The sequence below is a fragment of the Solanum verrucosum genome, unplaced genomic scaffold, assembly GCF_900185275.1.
Source record: "Solanum verrucosum unplaced genomic scaffold, falcon-dt-bn FXZP01000188.1, whole genome shotgun sequence".
Taxonomy (NCBI): domain Eukaryota; kingdom Viridiplantae; phylum Streptophyta; class Magnoliopsida; order Solanales; family Solanaceae; genus Solanum; species Solanum verrucosum.
In genome coordinates, this window is record NW_026020409.1 from 565,542 (window position 1) to 584,632 (window position 19,091).

The 19,091-nt window shown below is 34.7% G+C and overlaps 2 pseudogenes; one reads left to right on the top strand and one right to left on the bottom strand.

Annotated features, from left to right (window-relative positions):
• Nucleotides 1-1,112: 1,112 nt before the first annotated feature.
• Nucleotides 1,113-11,871, top strand: LOC125840595 (uncharacterized; annotated as a pseudogene).
• A 1,785-nt stretch (nucleotides 11,872-13,656) lies between these two features.
• LOC125840596 (protein S-acyltransferase 11-like) lies at nucleotides 13,657-14,165 on the bottom strand (annotated as a pseudogene).
• Nucleotides 14,166-19,091: the final 4,926 nt, after the last annotated feature.

Below are 19,091 nucleotides of genomic sequence, written 5' to 3' on the forward strand. Positions count from 1 at the left end.
GAGCGGGCTATGGTGTGTTTCTCTAATGTCTCAATGTCTAATGAAATGAATGTTCTCTTAATGAAGCTAATGAGAATGTTGACTTAAAGGCTTAATGTAATGATGAATGCTTAACTTGGATTGTTATTATAAGTTACTATCCTTGTCATGACTTATTAAATGTGAATGCTCCTTATCCATGAGTATTGACTAAACATGAGTATGAAGAATTGCAAGTTCATCTATGGTGGCCTCAAAGTGGTACTTAGTATGAATGGTAGTATGAGATGCCATTCCTACATTGCACAAGTATAGCTTAGGGTTACTTAAGATGATGGTTCTAATGTGTTGTAATGACTTATATGTTGAATATGCTTGTATCTTATGCCTTTTGTACTAAAGTTCATGACGTTTCTCAAAATTGACATATAGCACGGTTTTCAACCAAAATGTCCATTTTAAGCATGATTTTTGCGTTTATCATACTTAGTACATTTTTGTGTGCTAACCCATATTTCTTCTATTTTTCTACAAAATGTAGGTTCCAGATCTTAAGGTGACCTCTAGTGTTCAAGCTTGGATTGATTCTTTTCAAATCTAGTGGTGAGTCCTCATGGTTCGAGGATGAGAGTTTTCATTCTAGTTTTCTTTTATGTCATTTTACGTTTCGGACTATGTTGAAGGGATGTGACCCTATCTTTGATTCAAATTGTATTAGATGGCCATGTGAGACAAGTTAGACTTCCGATGTTTGTTTTTAAATAAAGACTTTGATTGGTATGGATTAAAGATTTTAAATTCCGTACTATTTTCTTACTTCTTATGTTATGAATGCTATGAGGCTTGTATGAGGCTCTTCAGAGTCTTGTACGCCATGTCACGTCCGGGGTGTAGGCTCGGGTCGTGACAAACATGGTATCAGAGCACAAGATGCTGGGATGGTTTTTAGGATTGATGTCTCACAAGCCACGTCTAGTAGCTTCTTGTTAATGAGTGTGAAGTGCTCCACATTTATGAATGAGAGGCTATAAGACGTTAGGAAACTACACTTCTTTCATTACTATTTGAGTCATGCCATAGAGTTTAGCTCTATACAAGTCCTTTTTCTAACCCTTCTCTTGTGTCTATAGGATATGAATACAGGAAGGGCGAACACAAGAAGGATGGAAGAGGAGATTGTGAATGAGGGAGTTCCTCTCCAAGGTCCTCAAGGTAACCAAGTTCCTCAAGGTAATCAAGTTTCGGCTGATCCTCTGGCCATGACAGATGGGAAAGTTAGGTCGACTTTTCTAATGATTTCTCAAGTTGAAACTACTCAAGATCAAGTTATGACGGCTCAAGCCAATAGGGGAATTGAGACTCACGTGAACCCTAATGTGAGCACTATAGCTTTTAGGTTGAGGGATTTTGTGAGGATGAATCCTCCGGTGTTTCTTGGTTCCAAGGTGGGAGAGGATCCCCAAGAGTTTGTGGATGAGGTGTATAAGGTAGTTGATGCTATGGGGGTGACTTCGGTAGAAAAAGCGGAGCTATCCGCTTACCAATTGAAGGATGTTTCCGAAGTTTCGTTTACTCAATAGAAGAGCAATAGGTCGGTAGGAGAGGGTCCCATAGATTGAGAAGTGTTTAAGAAAGTATTCCTTGATAGTTTTTTTCCCCGTGAGAGGAGGGAAGTTAAGATGAAATAATTTATCAACCTTAGGCAAGGTAGCATGAGTGTGCAAGAGTATTCCTTGAAATTTACCCTATTATATAAGTATGCTCCATCTTTGGTGTCGAATTCGATAGATGAGATGAGTAGATTTGTGACGGGTGTGTTTGACTTGGTTGAGGAAGAATGACGTATGACAATGCTCCATGGTGACATGAATATCTCTAGGCTTATGGTGTTTGCTCAACAAATTGAGGAGTCCAAACTTAAGAGAAAAAATAGGGAGATGAAGAGATCTAGGTCCGATGAGAAAGATCAACCAAGGTTCAAAAAGAGATCTTCTAACCATGATTCTTCAAGCACTCCTAGGGTTAACCAAGAGAAAGGTAGTAGACCTCCATTTCCTAAACCTACTTGCACCAATTGTGGAAAGAAGCATTATGGGAAGTGCCTAGCCTGTACGAATAGGTGTTATGGTTGTGGAAAAAGTGATCATCAAGTGAAAGATTTCCCTACACTCTCGACATAAAGAAGAGTTGCCAAACAAGCTTATCCTAATGGTACGGTTCCTATTCCTACAAATTATGTTCATTTCTATGCACTCCGGTCTGGAGAGTACAAGGGAGCCCTTCCGGATTAAGGCACCGGTATGTGATAGTTCCTTATGGTTGTGAATGTTTTATTAAGGTCCTTGTGCTATTTTGATGTTAGCCTTAGTATGGGCTTACTCCCAAGGGGGAGATGGTATGGTTTGATAGTAAGGTTGTTGAGAGTTCTGATATCCTTATCTCTTTCTTCTATTCCTATTCAAGCTTAAGACAAAGAGTTCCTTATGGTTTGTTTTATGTTTTGGAGTCATGTGGGATTTTGTGTTTCCATGGTCTCCTTATGTTATGCATGTTCTTGATGAATTCATGTCTAATGAGAAAATGAGTTTTCATGATTGTTATTCCTCATGTTGATGTGCATTTGGTATGAGTTGTCAATATGCTTCATGAGATGATAACTTGTTGAACATGCTTAAATGTGCTTTCGAGAGTAATTGCATAATTTGCTTCATGATGTTATGATGAGCATACTTTAAGTTGGAGAAGGTAATTCCTCCAATAAAATGAGAAATGTTGAAATTTTCATGCATAATGAGTTGTTAGATGTAGTTCGTACTTCCTAGTGTTGCATTGAGTATATTGAGATGGAGATGATGTTTCCTCCTATGAATTGTGCATTGATATGATGTTTCATGCATGATGGCCTGCTAGTCTTGAGTCTTTAATTACGAGAATGTTTAAATGTGTCATTCGAGGACGAATGTTCCCAAGGGGGAGATAATGTAACACCTCGGAAATTAGTAGGTTAAACTAGAGCCTAAATGTGAGGGTTAACGTCAAGGCTTAAGGGCAAGTGCCATGGCTAGGGGGACAAGGCTGCCTAAAAAGCACCTAGCCACTGCCTACCATGACCACGAGGATCTTCACAACCCATGGTGGGTGAGGCAATGTGCCCCAAAAGTGCCCAAGCCAAGGCTCCCCTTCACGAGCCACTTCACGGCTCGTGGTGAAGACCATGGACTGTGGGAAGACTCATGGGGTTGCCTTAGCCTCATGGGATACTTGCCAAGTTGGAGGAGCTACTGGTCAAGGGACCACGGACACCACCACAGGCCCTGTTGCCCTTGACGGGTCGTGAAGGTGGACGTGGCCCCTAGGAAGGGGTTGCCTAGTCGAGGGTACTTTAGTAAATTCCAAATTGATTAGTTAATTAATGGGGTCGATTTTTATTATTTTATTTCACATATATAAATGATTTTAAGTCATAAACCACCCATTTACTTCATTATTCCCAAAAATCCAAAAGAGTTCATCTTCTCCAAAATTTCTCTCTCTAGAAAGTTCCCAAAGAAGAAGAAGAAGAAGTGGAGGTTAGGGCTTGAAGAACCAAGGTCTTTCTTATCAAATTTAAGGGGAAACCTCCATTAAGGTATGGTGGCTTTTCATCTATGGGTAGCTTTCACCCATAGAGTCCCTCCAAAACATGATTTCAAAGCTTCCAATTTCCCCCAAAAGTTAGGGTTTCAATCTAAGTCATGGGTTCCCTTTCAAAACATTTTCAATGGTTGATTTACGATGAATTATGATTTAATTTATGAATTAATGTGGATTTATGATGAAATTCCCCCATGAAACCATGAATCCTCCAAAATACTAAATTGTGAATTTATGACGTGGGTTGATTGATTATGGAAGCGTGTTAATTGATTATGTCTATATTGATTGAGTTATTGAATCATGATATTACCCTTATCTAATGTAGTATTATAGATGTTTGGGTTGAATTGTGATTCATGGCCTTGGAGGGCAATTTATGAAGAGTTGATGAATAATCATGATGCTATGTATATGCTTTATGATTTCAATGGAAGTAATGTGATCATGTCTACAATGCAATTATGTTATTATTGAAAGGTTATTCTCAATTATGCACTTATGAATGATGATGCTATGTTGTAAAGGGTTTCTTCAATGAAATGATACATCTTGAATCGGTAGACCTAATGGTGGTAGCCCTTTCATAAATGATTAATGAAGTATTCTAGGCTTCGTCTTGAATCGGTAGACCTAATGGTGGTAGACCTTTGATAAATGATTAATGAAGTATTATAGGCTTTGTCTTGAATCGGTAGACCTAATGATGGTAGCCCTTGAATGAGTCTATGAACTACTATAATGATGCACCTTGGATCGGTAGACTATTGACACCCTTCCATGAATGATAATGATGAACCTTGAATCGGTAGGCTTATGGCACCCTTTCATGAGGATTCAATGAGTTATCCTAATAATGTACTTTGAATCGGTAGGCTCATGGCACCCTTTCATGTGTGTAATAATGTACCTTGGGTCAGTAGGCAAATGACATCCCTCTCATGTATAATAATGTTAGGAATGAACTACTCTATGGGAATGTAAGCTTAGCATCAAATGGATATGGTAAAATGGAAGCTCTCCCTATGTTAGGCCGGGTTTCAATGAACATCTTTCTTATTCCATAACTATGTGCCCACATAAGTTATTAGCTAGTGGATCCACCTAAGCTAAAATGTTACCGGTCCTACCTTAGGCAAATAGACCAACCCTTTACGGTGTGGGATAAACATCGGATTTCATGATATGCTCACATGGTATATGTTGGTTAATGCTTATTCCCATCATATGAGTTACGTGCTATGGTTACTCAAGAGGTTCTATGATGTGTAGGTGGTAGTATGAAATGTCATTCATGCATTGCACGAGTAGGCTTTGAGAGGGCTATGTTGTGTTTCTCTAATGTCTCAATGTCTAATGAAATGAATGTCCTCCTAATGATGCTAATGAGATTGTTGACTTAAGGGCTTAATGTAATGATAAATGCTTAACTATCCTTGTCATGACTTATTAAATGTGAATGTTCCTTATCCATGCGTATTGATTAAAGATGAGTATGAAGAATGGTAAGTTCATCTATGGTGGCCTCAAAGTGGTACTTAGTATGAAAGGTAGTATGAGATGCCATTCCTCCATTGCACAAGTATAGCTTAGATGATGGTTCTAGTGTGTTGTAATGGCTTATATGTTGAATATGCTTGTATCTTATGCCTCTTGTACAAAGTTCATGATGTTTCTTAAAATTGGCATATAACATGGTTTTAAACCAAAATGTCCTTTTTAAGCATGATTTTTTCATGGCTATCATACTTGGTACATTTTTGTGTGCTAATCCATATTTCTTCTATTTTTCTACAAAGTGTAGGTTCCGGATCTTAAGGTGACTTCTAATGTTCAAGCTTGTATTGATTCTCTCCAAAGCTAGTGGTGAGTCCTCATGGTTCGAGGATGAGAGTTGTCATTCTAGTTTTCTTTTATATCATTTTACATTTCGGACTATGTTGAAGGGCAGTGACCGTATCTTTGATTCAAATTGTATTAGATGGCATTGTGAGACAAGTTAGACTTCCGATGTTTGTTTTTAAATAAAGACTTCGATTGTATGGATTAAAGATTTTAAATTCCGTACCATTTTCTTATGTCTTATGTTATGAATGCTATGAGGCTTGTATGAGACTTTTCGGAGTCTTGTACGCCGTGTCACGTCCGGGGTGTAGGCTCTGGTCTTGACACTTATAGATCAATATGATCTCGAAGCAATCTAATATTTTTTGGGAAAAAAAATAAAAATAAAATAAAATAAAGGCTTAAACGATTCTTTAATTGACGATTGAAATCAAAAGGCAATATTTATTAAAAACTTTATTCCACTTTTATATTTTACCACAACAGTCAATAACGAAGTCAGGTAAGAAATTATAACTCATAATTATTGCAATTTTATCTAATTTATAATACATTTATTTTCACTTAAAAAGAAATGTTCCTTTCACTTGGCTTTCCACCATTAAGGTCGATATCTTGAAGCAATTTAATATTGTTTTTGTTAAAAAGATAATTTTATTTAATAAAACAAAGAATTAAATGACAATTTAATTGACAACCAAAATCAAAAAAATTATATTTATTTAAAACATTATTCGACTTTTATATTTTACCAAAACAGTTAATAATGAGGTATTGTAAGAAACTATAACTCATAATTACAATTTTATCTAATTTAAAATACATTTATTAAGGGTAACTGTAAATTGTGATTGTTCAATACGTATATTCTACATAGTTGGTCATGAGGATATACATGCACCATTTGTTAAACATAGGGGTATATATACATGCACACATTATTACAACGGATATATTTGCTCAATATCACAAAATGAAGGAATATTTTTGTTCATTATTGACGCAAGCTCATATACCAATTAAGACAAGGACAAATTTTAAGAGACTAAGCAAATATATACTAGTTAATTATTTAACATAGTTATAGTTTGAAGAAAATACTTTTCGCCACTAACATATAACCATATTTATGTGAGCCACGTCCAGAATTTGTATAATTCGGCTCCTAATTGTATAAATTCAGAATTTTTATAAATCAGTTTCTAATTGTATAAATCCAGAATTTGTATATGCTTACTTAGCTTGAATATAAATATGAGGAAATTGCGCAAATAGCCACTAAAATAAACTTAATTAGGCTCTATAGCTATAGTTTGCTAATTACTATTTGTAGCTACATATTAGAGGGAGGAGAGATGCGAGCGAGAGAGGGAAAGAATGGAGAGAGGTGAATTGTATATGTGTATATGTTGAATTGTATATGTATATATGTTAGATAATTGTATATATGTAATTGGTATACATATGCATTTGTAAATCTAGCAAGCGAGATTGGAAGAGGGAGGCAAGCGAGATTGGAAGAGGGAGGCAAGCGAGATTGGGAGAGGGAGAGGGAGAGGGAGGAGAGAGGTAAGCGAGAAAGGGTAGAGAGTAGAGAGAGGCGAATTGTATTTGTATATCTGTCATATAATTGTATATGTATATGTATAATTTGTATTTGTATGATTTGTACTTGTATATGTATAAGAGAGGAGAGAGGCTAGAGAGAGGAAGAGAGGAGAGATGCACACATAATTATATCTAAAATTAAGTTGTAAGTGGTAATTAATAAAAATTATAGTTATGTTAGCTAATTAAGTAGTATATAGTTGCTATCCGTGTAATTTCCCCTATAATTATCACGTTGATACATTTGATTTGTATAAGTTCTGAAAATTTTCTAAATGTATAAATACAAAATTTATATATACTTAGCTTGTTTGTATATTGGCAAGTGAATTATAGAAACGAAAATATTCATAGTAAACGAAACTATAACTATGAAGCGTAATTAGACAAATTGTAGCTGAGGAAACTTATTAAATTTAATATCTTTGCTATGTATGAAATTTCCTCATTGTTTTACGTGTGTTATATATTTGTTAATTTTATAATCTAAACGATTTTAAATAGAGGAGATATGGGGTCTTCCACCTCAAAAATAGAAATTCAAAATACTTTAATTTTTGGTCAAACTAACTATTAATATCTTTTTTAAGAAAACTATTACTACTTCAATCACAATTTAACGTTCTTTATCAATTTTGTAGTGAGTTTATTGGATTAAATTGACTAACTTTATGAGAAATATATAAATTTATTTGGTCAAAATCTAAAAATGATAAGCACTTATTGAATTGGGTAATAATTTTTTCAAATACAGATCTAATTAACTCCTTGAAAATTATTTAAATTCATTTTGTCATAGTAAAGTATAAAAAGGCATAATGCATAAATATGTCATTTAATTTGGCTTTAGTAGACAGTTATGCCCTCTAACTTTGGATGTGCACAAATAAATATTTAAACTAGTATAAAATAGGACAAGTAGACACGCACGTTCTACGTAGCATAATCACGTAGGATGCCACATAGGATTCAAACTTGTCATGTTGGATGTCACGTAGGACGAATGTTTCTATTTTTTTAGTGTTTTACAAGTTTAAGTGTCTACTTATGCACACTCAAAGTTGGAGGGCATAGATGTCAGCTAAAGCCAAATTAAAGAGCATATTTATGTATTATGCCTTATAAAATTATTGAACTAGCATAAGAATTAATGTTACTAAATCATAAAAAAAAATCCTATAAAAAACCCAATAACTATATGCAAATTTTAATCACCAAATTAAAAGGCAAATAAATAATTTGAAAAATGGGAGTCAGTCTAGTATACCGTAATGGTGAAGAATTAGCTAAAACCATATATCAAATACAATTTCTTTGGAGAATTGATCACCTTACTAATATTATAAAAAGAGAATTCATGTATTATTCTTATAATTAAAACACACTACAAAATATAATAAATGACAAATTTAAAAGAAATGAATAACTATATTTTAAATAATTTCTCGATTAATGTTAAAATATCACTATTAGCATAACAATAAATTTCTTTACAATAATTGATTCAAATTTATAGTCTAATTATACAGTAGTACTTTAAAAATTCGTGTCGCCTTTATTTGACAAATAACATACTTTTAAAAAATGAATGAATAAACATAATTTTCAAGAACAACTCAGCAAACGAGATGTGTATATAAAACCGGAGATACTAAGAAATTCACTTTATCATTTTAATTTCAAACTTATAGAAAAAATATATAAGCGGTCAAGAGGAGATGCTTGAACCAATATATATATGGTAGCCGATATTATTTTATCTCTTCACTTACTTCAATTTTTTAAGGAAATAGATCAACAATCAAGAGGAACAAATAAACTCGGTTGAGAAGGTATTGATTTACTTCTTCGTTATATTCATTCATTTTTATTTTTTATTCTCTTACAATGAAGGATGCGGATTGGGTGATGGTAAGTTTGTTACAATCCAAATCTTGTTTCATTTCTTCATTTTTTGCTTTTGTATACATCTACATATTTGTGGTTCATTTTAGTAAGTGTCGTAATTCTGAATTCATAGACAATTTCTAGTAAATTTTAGAAGACGAGTAAAGAGATTCATAGATGTTTGATTTTTTCTTCTTGCAACCCTGTTTCCTTTTTCTTTTTGTCGAAGGTATGTTGGAAAAATATCCCTAGCCCCAAAAAGTAGCGTTACAGTCTATGTACATCTTACCAATTTCAAATCATAATTTTTGTATATTTTATATTTTTCAAAACCTACTTGTGAAATTGTACTGCGTATGTTGAAATTGTTGTTGTGCATTTATATATATGAATTGTCTAATTTAAATACAATGAGACATCCATAGATTTTTCTAGTAGCATTCACTCAAGTTTCCGTTTTGAGAACGAGACTTTCATCCCGATCTGAGAATGAGTGTCGCTAGAGGATGATGCTTCCTTCATCCCTTGTAATCATCCTTCTATTTTTCTCCCAAAACTATAAGCTCTGTCTTTGCTCTCAGCTTAGGCTGGTTTTCCACCGATTTTTTAGTGTTTGGCCATTTCTAGCAAAGTCTAAAGGATATATTCGTTGTCGATTTTGGGTTCTGATGGAAGATACTGCTAAGGTTATACACCAAGTACACACGTGATTTTGCTTTGGCAGAAGTGCACACGCAATTCAGCTCTGGAAAAGCTCCTTGAGGTCCAGAGAGGGATGAAGTTTATAGTCAACCTCTGCCTCTCAGATAGCCAGGAGCTTACTTCGAGTATTTATGACTCTGGTGGCAACACGTGACAGGCGAATGACAGGTGATGATGCATCAAATAGATGCAAGGGTGGATGACTCAGTAGGTCCTTGTATGGACTGATTGTGTTCCCCACAGGAAGAGCTTTAGAGGAAATAGGAGTGGACATCTATATGGACTTCATGTGATTCGAAGCCAACCACTATGTATTGCAAGAAAGTCCTATGTGTACGGTCTGTATTTAATATCTATCTCTTCTTTTTAAACATCATTTTCAATTTATGAAATACAATGTATATGTACATGGATAATTGAGATATATTCTATGTATCTTTAACGGCATATGTGTATATTATTCTAATTAATTATCTTTTGTGATTTCTAGAATTTCATTTGTTTACCAACTTTCGACTCATTAAAATGGAGGGAAGATATTACTTTGTGCGAGCATGAGTTGTGAATATAAATAATTAGTTGATTTTGCCTTTTGAATTTAATTACACAGTATACTTTTAATATGCTCGAAGCACAAAAGAAAAACAAAGAGGATGTCAAGACGAACTAGAAATTTTATGGAAAGGATCAAGAGGACTCTTCCAAGAATATATTACATGACAATCGACTGCAAAAAAATATTCATGGTATGTAATTTTGACTTATATTGATTTTTATTTTCCTTGTCCACTTTAAGAAATAAAGAGAAAATTAATAGGAATTTTCAATTTTAATCTTATTAGTAAATAACTTTTTCCAAATTAATTGAAGTATTAGTAGTCAAATATTGAATTTTAAAGTATTTCTAATACTTTGTTTTTAGTATAATAAATACTTGACTAATATTTTCTTCAAGGGAACAAGGGGAGCAATTCTCAACTTCCCATGAAAGAGGGAAAGAGCGCAAATAACCATGAACAACGAATTATTCAGGATATATAAATTATTAATTATTCTATATCTTATAATTGACTTGTACTATTAATTATCTTTCATTTCATTATTCATGATTTTTTAGCTGAATTTGAGAGCCTTAATGATGATAGACCACTGAATAATCCTAATCTTACCTTAAAGGACAGTAACATTGACAATACGTGTTTGTATCCACTCCTTCATGCTTGCGAGGTAATTGTTCAACATTTATGTCAATTGAAATCGAGCATGCTCATTGTATTTATACTTTTCTACGTCCAATCATTTATGAAAAATAATGTGGATTTACATGAGTTAGAAAGTTAAAAATTCAAAGAATGCAGTGAAAGCAACATAAGACATGATCAAAAGAATTCTTTGGAGGAGGTCCTAACCAACAACAAGAAGATATTGATGGTACTTATAAATTTTACATCTTACAAATTGAATTTATGTTTTTTAATTATCTGAATTTATCGAAAGTAGAGATGAACCCTAAATTTTAAATCAATAAGCTCAAGATAATTGAAACTCTTGACCTAAATGGTACACAACATAGTGGTAGTCTAATATACAATAATTAGATTGAAGCTCCCGTCCAAACTTATAATTTGTTTCACATATATCATGTAATCTCACATATAATTTGCAGGTGAGTCAGAGCTCAATAAAGTTACATGTGAAGATGGTAGCACATATAATTCTGATCGTATTTTAAATGACAATACTATGAATTATGGCCCAAAACTTTTGACAAGAGATGAAAAGGATGGAAACTATCATATCACTCAAGGAATACCCAGAAGTATTAAATTTCGTTCCATCGATAACCTCTATAAGGTAATTCATAAAAAACATGCCTATCTTCCTCTATAACATTAAGTATTTTCACAAGTTTCTAATATTGTTCAACAATAGTTTTTTTTCTTTACTTTTGGTAATTGTATATTTGACAAAATAAAAGAAATAGTTAAATTTATTTTTGATTATCTCATTAAATTTCCTTGCATTCCACAGTGTACTTCAAGGGTCTCACCAATTGAAGATGAATATAGTTGGAAATGTCCAACTAAAGAAAACTCAAATATGAATTATTTGACAAACGAAGATTCAAGTATCAAAACAAACAAGATGAGTGTTGGTTGTGAGAGAAAAGACAAAAACAACAATGGAGAAAAGGATGATGTGACTTCTTCCCCCTAACTTCAAGATTTAATTTTAATAATTTATTTGATTTCTATCTATAAGATTGTATTTGAATCATTTCCTTGAATTCTATCTCTAAGCTCAAATTGTCTTTAATATTTCCTTGAATGTTGAATTTTATCATTTCATGTAAAACTTTAAATTTAAGTTGCATTTACAAATTTTGTTAATTACTTCTTCAGTTCTTCTTTGTTAATTATCCTTTACAAAAGTTGGTTTCAAAATTCATCAACAAGAACAACGTGATGTCTCTCGAGAAATAAAAAATCACATTCGATATCGAGGATCTTTCCAGAATTGTCTCTCTACCTCTACGAGATAGTGGTTAGGTCTGCATACACTTTATCCTCCCCAAATCCTACTTTGTATACATATAATTATTTATAACCAATACTCTATATAAATGTCATTAAAGACTAACGATACTAGATGCAATGACATTAACTCAATTACCGCTAAATGTCTCTTTTGTTGTAGTGCTTGTAAGTGAAGTGCCAGTGTCACACTATACATGACTCATGAGAATGTCAAGGGGTCATAAAAAAATACTATAAAAAGAATGACAAAACATTTAGAATAAAAGAGAAGTGTGATAATCGAAATACAGTAGAGACTGAAAAAGCCCAACTGTCACAAAATTTAATTAATCCAAAAGGAAAAACTAGGATGAGGATTTATCCTCTGAATTACATTTTAACAAAAGAAGGAAAAAAAACATATTCAAGGTCAAGATAAAAATAAGATTATATGCTACAAGATTACAATAGAAAAAAAGTTTAAACATGCCTACACCAATCCAATCCTTTTCACTTCCTCTCTTCTTTAGCTTCACCAGATTATAAGGGTCTTTTCCTCCATTGAACTATAAATAGAGTTTATCGAGAAGGGGGGTATTAGGTAGGCTTCAACTATATAACCTATTTCACTTGTATTTTCAGTCTACTGATACATCATGCCAAAAATGGGGAACAAATTCTTCCGGTCTTTCTACAGAAATTTGTAATGTATGAAGAAATCTATCTGTATACATCATATGTCCACCTTTTCGCACGAAAAAATAGCATATACCTAATAAAGACCTGCATAGCATCATCAGATACCACAATCAGAATCTTAGGCCAAAATGCCATACATAAACTATTAATCATGCCCCTAAGTCATGGACCAAGACTCATTTCTCGCTCTGTAGGCCGCCCAACATAATAAGCTCCCCCTGCGGAATGGCCAGACCACATTAGGCCTTATGTACGCAGCCTTACCTTGCATTTGCAAGAGGCTGTTTTTCTTCCTCTACCTTGGTCAAATCTCACAAACAATTACTTCTATTACTAATACATATGTACAAATTTGTCTCTTTTCAGGAAATAAGAGTTGAAGAGAATAAATTAACAGATCCATAGGGTGAGAGGCCAGAGCTTCCAAAACAAAACTAGATCCTTGCTAACACCCAAATAACTGACGGACATTTCAGTGAAAAATGAAACACAACTGTCGTTTAATTCTTATGTTGGAGGTTGCCAAAAAAGGCCCAAGTGGAAGTGTTTCATTCCGAGGGCAGTGCCAACGCAGCCACACAGGAACCTGAAGTACCACCTTCCCTATGAGGCAATAGTGTACTTAATATAAGCACGATGATCTATGAGAAAAATCAGCTTATACAATGGGATTTCCAATTAGAATCCATAAACTAAAGCAGTATTTGGGAGAATTCAAAACTTACAACACGCTAATGGCTCTATGAAAATGAATAAAGAGAACAAAGGAAGATAAATTGATTCACCTTCATTTTTTGTGTCTCTTCTTAGAAGTGAAGAAGCTTGGCAAATATCTTATTCTAGTATAAAAGAAGCCAAAGAATCGGAGGAAATTTTGGCAATCCTTTATTGCAGTACCTTCACCCCCTGATGCACTTATATGACTCAAGTATCTCTTGCCTTCATATATGAAACAGAGTTGCTGCCATAAAAGCACACTTAAACCTATCTCGATAGAGACACTAGCAATAAACATGTAAATATAAGAACAAGTCCTCTCGCGGGTAAAAACAACATAGAACTCATAAATGCAATAAAAATATCCTTTAACATTCTCATAACCAACTTTTGACCAAAGGCCCCACTCAGAAGGTGAATTTTCCAGTTGTTTAATGGTGGCCAGTTATGATAAACTGCATATACAGACATGACGGACGCGTAAATCATGCCAATGATTGCTAAAATGAGGAAAAAGACAAAATGCCAATGGTTTGCTGCACTAACACAGTTTCCAATCTGATAAATAAATGTTATCATGAGAATATAATATGACTACTGCACCATATTTTTCATGTCAATCACACAATAATTAGATGGGAGATGAATGTACAGCCAGATGAAGTATGGTGGAAGCCAGAGAAATCAGGCAAATTTTCACTTAAAGGTTTCTGTTTTGCGTTACAGGAAAATAACAGTATGTTGGTTCTATTTCGTCATTTTCAAGAAAAGTTAGATAGAGACAAAGGCCCGTATGTAATTTTGGTTGTCATCCCTCTTTGTATAGGATGATTAGTTGGAGAAAATGGAAGATGTTATGAAAGGATGATACCATGATTGGAGTAAATGATTTTTGCCTTTTTTAAGTCCCTTACAATCTTGTAAAGCATTACCGCACCTCCTTGCTATATTTTTGAATAAATATTCTTATCATCAAACAAGAAATTTGTCCCTCTTCAAGGAATTGGAGCTAGAAACACCACTACATTGTGAGTTGTTCCTAACTGTTAACCAGTGTTACTAAAAGCCATTGCTTCATTGTTCGAATGGATGATGTGAGAGGTCATGACCTTATGGGTGAAGCCATGCATTTCAAATAAGTGCGCACTTCAAACAACGATGCACAAGGGGTCCTGAGAAATAGTTGATTCTTTGAATCTCGATTTTGAAGAGTTGAATTAATATCGACATTATTTGTATATTGGATGCTGAAATTAATTAGTTATTTTAATTGATTGATTATTTTAGCACAAAATTCATTTAGATATGGTATCTTTAAATTGTGCGCTTCAATTATTTATTGTTTTTCAACCTTGTTGCTCTTTTTTCACTTTTGAAAACACTGCTAGTAACTCATGAGTATCTTTTACTCCCTGTAATTAGATTCTTCTTTTTTCTATTTGAGGTAGTAACTCAGGAGTATCTTTGACTTTGCACAATATTCACAAAATCTATAATTCAAGTGCTTCTTTTGTCACAGCAGGATAGTTTCCCCACAGTATGTTTGGTGGAGCACCAGCAGATCTAAATGCAGAAAGGCTAAAGGTAGACAAGGTAAATATGGACAATATTATAGCAATAAAAATGTTAACATTGCCATAGATGTAATCGGGAGAAACTAATACCGGATAAATGGCCCAAATACCACCACCTGAAACACCAAAAAGCATATCAAAACTGAATTTATAATAAAGTCTTACATCTAACAACAAATTGAGATAAAGTTGCAAAAAAATGCCCGTACAATTAACGCAATGACATACAAGAAAATATACATAGACAGATAATAGTGAGAGACAAAAATGTATATTGTGGAATTTGATGACTTTTATGCTGCAATTACAAGGATTTGTTGCATTAAATGACTAGAAACAATAAAAAGGCAAATTAGCAGTACGACCACAAACTGCTTGAGCATCTAAATAAGAGACAATAGGAACTGCGCACATGCAGGATGCATGAACAACCGTTATCTGTTTGATCAACATCAGTTATAGTGACCTAGTCTAACTTTAAATTCTACAAATTTCATTGATATTGCAGTCTTGGTGGCTTCAAGCATAGATAAACTTCTCAATTGCTCTCCATGTTGTTTTATTTCAGTGGTTAGGAACAAGAGAAATAGCAGAATGGCTATAATTGGCAGAACCGGGGGATATACATGAAACACAAAAACAAAGAGATGTCCACATTAACTTCTGCCGCATTAAAAACTGACATGAAAATCATTCAAATGGTGCAAGCTTTATATAAAGATAAAGCATATAGAAAATGCCATAACCATACAACTAAAAGTTCAATCATGAAAAGAATCAAATATTCCCGCAGATCAGGGATGCAGGGGAGATGATGGATGTTTGATCACTTACATATTACCAATATCATGAAGACAATGAGGATGCTGACAAAACACCGGTCTCGTTGTTGCTCCTCAATATACACGCAAGTGTACGTGGTCGTTCAAGTAATATAGATTCTTAAAGAAACGAGTTATTGTTCCCAAGAGACTTATGATCAACTTATATTTGATACTCAATTCTACAAATAAAATAAAAGTAACTACTTTCAGAAATGGTGATGATTATTAACTACTACTACGAATTATACAATAAATAAAAGTAACCAAAAGTGAACGACTTTAAGATGATGTTTCATGCAAGTAAAAGACAATTTCAGGGCTGCAACATCCAATGAATCTCATGTATCATATTGTCGGCTTAGAACTAATTTTAGTTGTCAAGTTACTGGTTTACAGGGTTAATTGTATGAGTCGGGAATCAAACCTCTAGTCGCCTACTCCAGTTAGTTGTCTAACTACATCGTTGAGCGGGGATAAACATGCCTAACTGGCAAGCATTTATATTTTATCCTGTTTCGTAACCAAGCAAGTTGTTCGTCCGGGCGTCACTCCTGAACACAAATCTCCTCAACTAAATGGATCGATTGAGCTCTCTATATTCTTTGGTCTAGCTAACCCCTCCTCTCTAGATTTTAAGATTAGACAATATATTTATCTCTAGATGGCCAGTTAAGAAATGCTAAAACAAGAATATAAAAGTAATTTATAATGACAACCAAGAATTAATTCATAAACCTTAGATATTCAACATTCGATTCGTAGCTACAACCCCAGAACAAGGACGTTTAGCCACTCATACTATTAGAAAACCACAAAATACAATTGTTCATGCTATTTCTAGAAAATAGAAGAGTTAGAAGATCGAAACCTATTACAAACAATAAAACTTGCTCTTGCACACCAACCATGAAAATATGCTAAAAATGGACATTTTAGTTGAAGAGCATGCACTTTATCAAGTTTGAGAATCATCATGAAAATTAGTGTGAAAGCGTAAGTCAAGCGCATATTTAATATATAGATCATCACAACATAATGGAAACATACTATGAATACCCTCAAAGTCTACTTGTGCCATGCATACGTTAGATCTCATAATCCTACCCATCCTAAGTAAAGCTTCTTGACCAATCATAGTTTATAATTCATGTTCTTGATTACATTGGGAATAAGCCTTAACAAGACATAGATCATGTGAACTTAACATTGAATCTGGTGTCATGCCCCACACTGAAAAGAGGTGTCCTACTTGCTTAAGGTAAAACTAAAATGTATTAGCTTTTAGGTGGATCTACTAGCTAAATGACCTATGGGGGCACATAGTTATGGGATAAGGAGATTCTTACTAGAAATCCCAACCTTACTTAACGGGGAAGCTTCCATCTTATGAGATTAACTTTAGAAACCCGGCCTTTCCTAACGTTCCTGTACTTTTTGTGCAGCACCTCGAGGTGCATTTAGTTGTCTTACATGAGACGAGGGCTATTCCCCACTCCATGACATGACACCTTTCACTCATCCATTCCGCCCGTCCAGACGCGACGCCCTTTCTCATTATCATCTACCGCCCTTTCTTTCCTCCCGTTTATTCACACATGAAGATCGTCGTATGTATGGTTGACTTCGGTTGCCGGTGCTATAATAGGTAGAAGTACATTATGGCAGGATCAGTCACCCAGACAAACAACCCTCCTCCAAGAAGAATTGTGCTATGCCCCCCCTGATCCCTATAGAGCGAAAGAGCTGCTTGGTGATACCTAGGTTGCAGCACGTCCAGTCGTTAACTCCTCGCGCCGCTGTTGCCGTTTCTAGGACCGATTGATGCCTCACCTGCACAAGTACCTACGTAGTGTAGTCTCGGTCGCACATTCAACATAGAGTTCAGACTCATGTGCCTTCCAGAACTAGGGGTATTCGAGCCTGCTGCGTACGATTAGCCAGCCTTGCAGTGGCAAAAGGATTAGACATCCCCCATGCTACAGTTCCCTGCGGTCCAAACCCGGTGCCGCTTTAGGTTAGGGAGCTGGACGATAATAGCCCCTCCGCATCCCAAAGCGCGCTGCCCTGCTAGGCGCGCAACACTAAGTAATCCAAGCCAACCCACATTACTGACTAACGGTGGATAATCATATTTCTTAAAGGCACTAAATACAACTCCATGAATGAGCAAAATGAAGGTTGCATTAATGATAAAGATCTCTGGGGAAACCGTTAAAAAAAGATTGAACACGTGGGAGGATTCGAACGAATTCTGCTTTCATTTCCCCCGTATGAAGCACTGAGTTACTTACGTTATGGTCTTCAACATGTAGGCTGCACTCTAGGCGGCTAGGAAGGCTCGCTAGACCAGCAGCCAGACCAAGAATGAATGTGTAATGATGGTGATTTCACACTAGGCTCAATAAATAATTGAATGTAGAAAGGGGATCCTAAATTAAAAAGGAGTCCATGACCCCCTTTTAGAGCGTATAAAAGGAGCTCGAATTCCAAACCCTTTCTCTCGAGTATACTCATTACCAAAAAATATACGTCACTTTGGGACACATGCGCATAGCCGCCGCGCGTGGCTAAAAGTCAACCAAAAGAAAGAGCCCAAACTCTTTTTTTTTTAGTTCCACTGAGAAAGTCTTTTCTTATAAAAGACGCCACTCTACGAGGGAAGATGTAGATAAAAGGCCAATAGCCTGATGTCAGCTTCTACGACATAAGCTTTAGATCTATCAACGAATAATAAACATTTCATAAGAAAAGAATAATTTGGAGTTTGAATCTCAAAGAAAGGTACAGGTTCAATTTTTCACAGTCACTTCAATCTTTTTCTTCCAATTCTAAGAAAGAAAAATCCCGAAAAATCCGTCAATAAATTATGAACTCCATTATACAAATGATAGGACAGGGCTAAGGCAGTAATCTCGACGGAGATTAGGATGAGCTTTGATGAATAAAATAAGAATTGGTAGAAATTCTCATAGGTGAAGCAAATCAAACCTATTTTCAGACAAAGAAGATAAAAAAAAAACATAGTGGCTAGGAAAGCTCCGGAGATTCTATGGGAAATTGAAAAGTCGAAGTAAGCTGTGGCTTATAAATAGGAAGACGAGGAGATA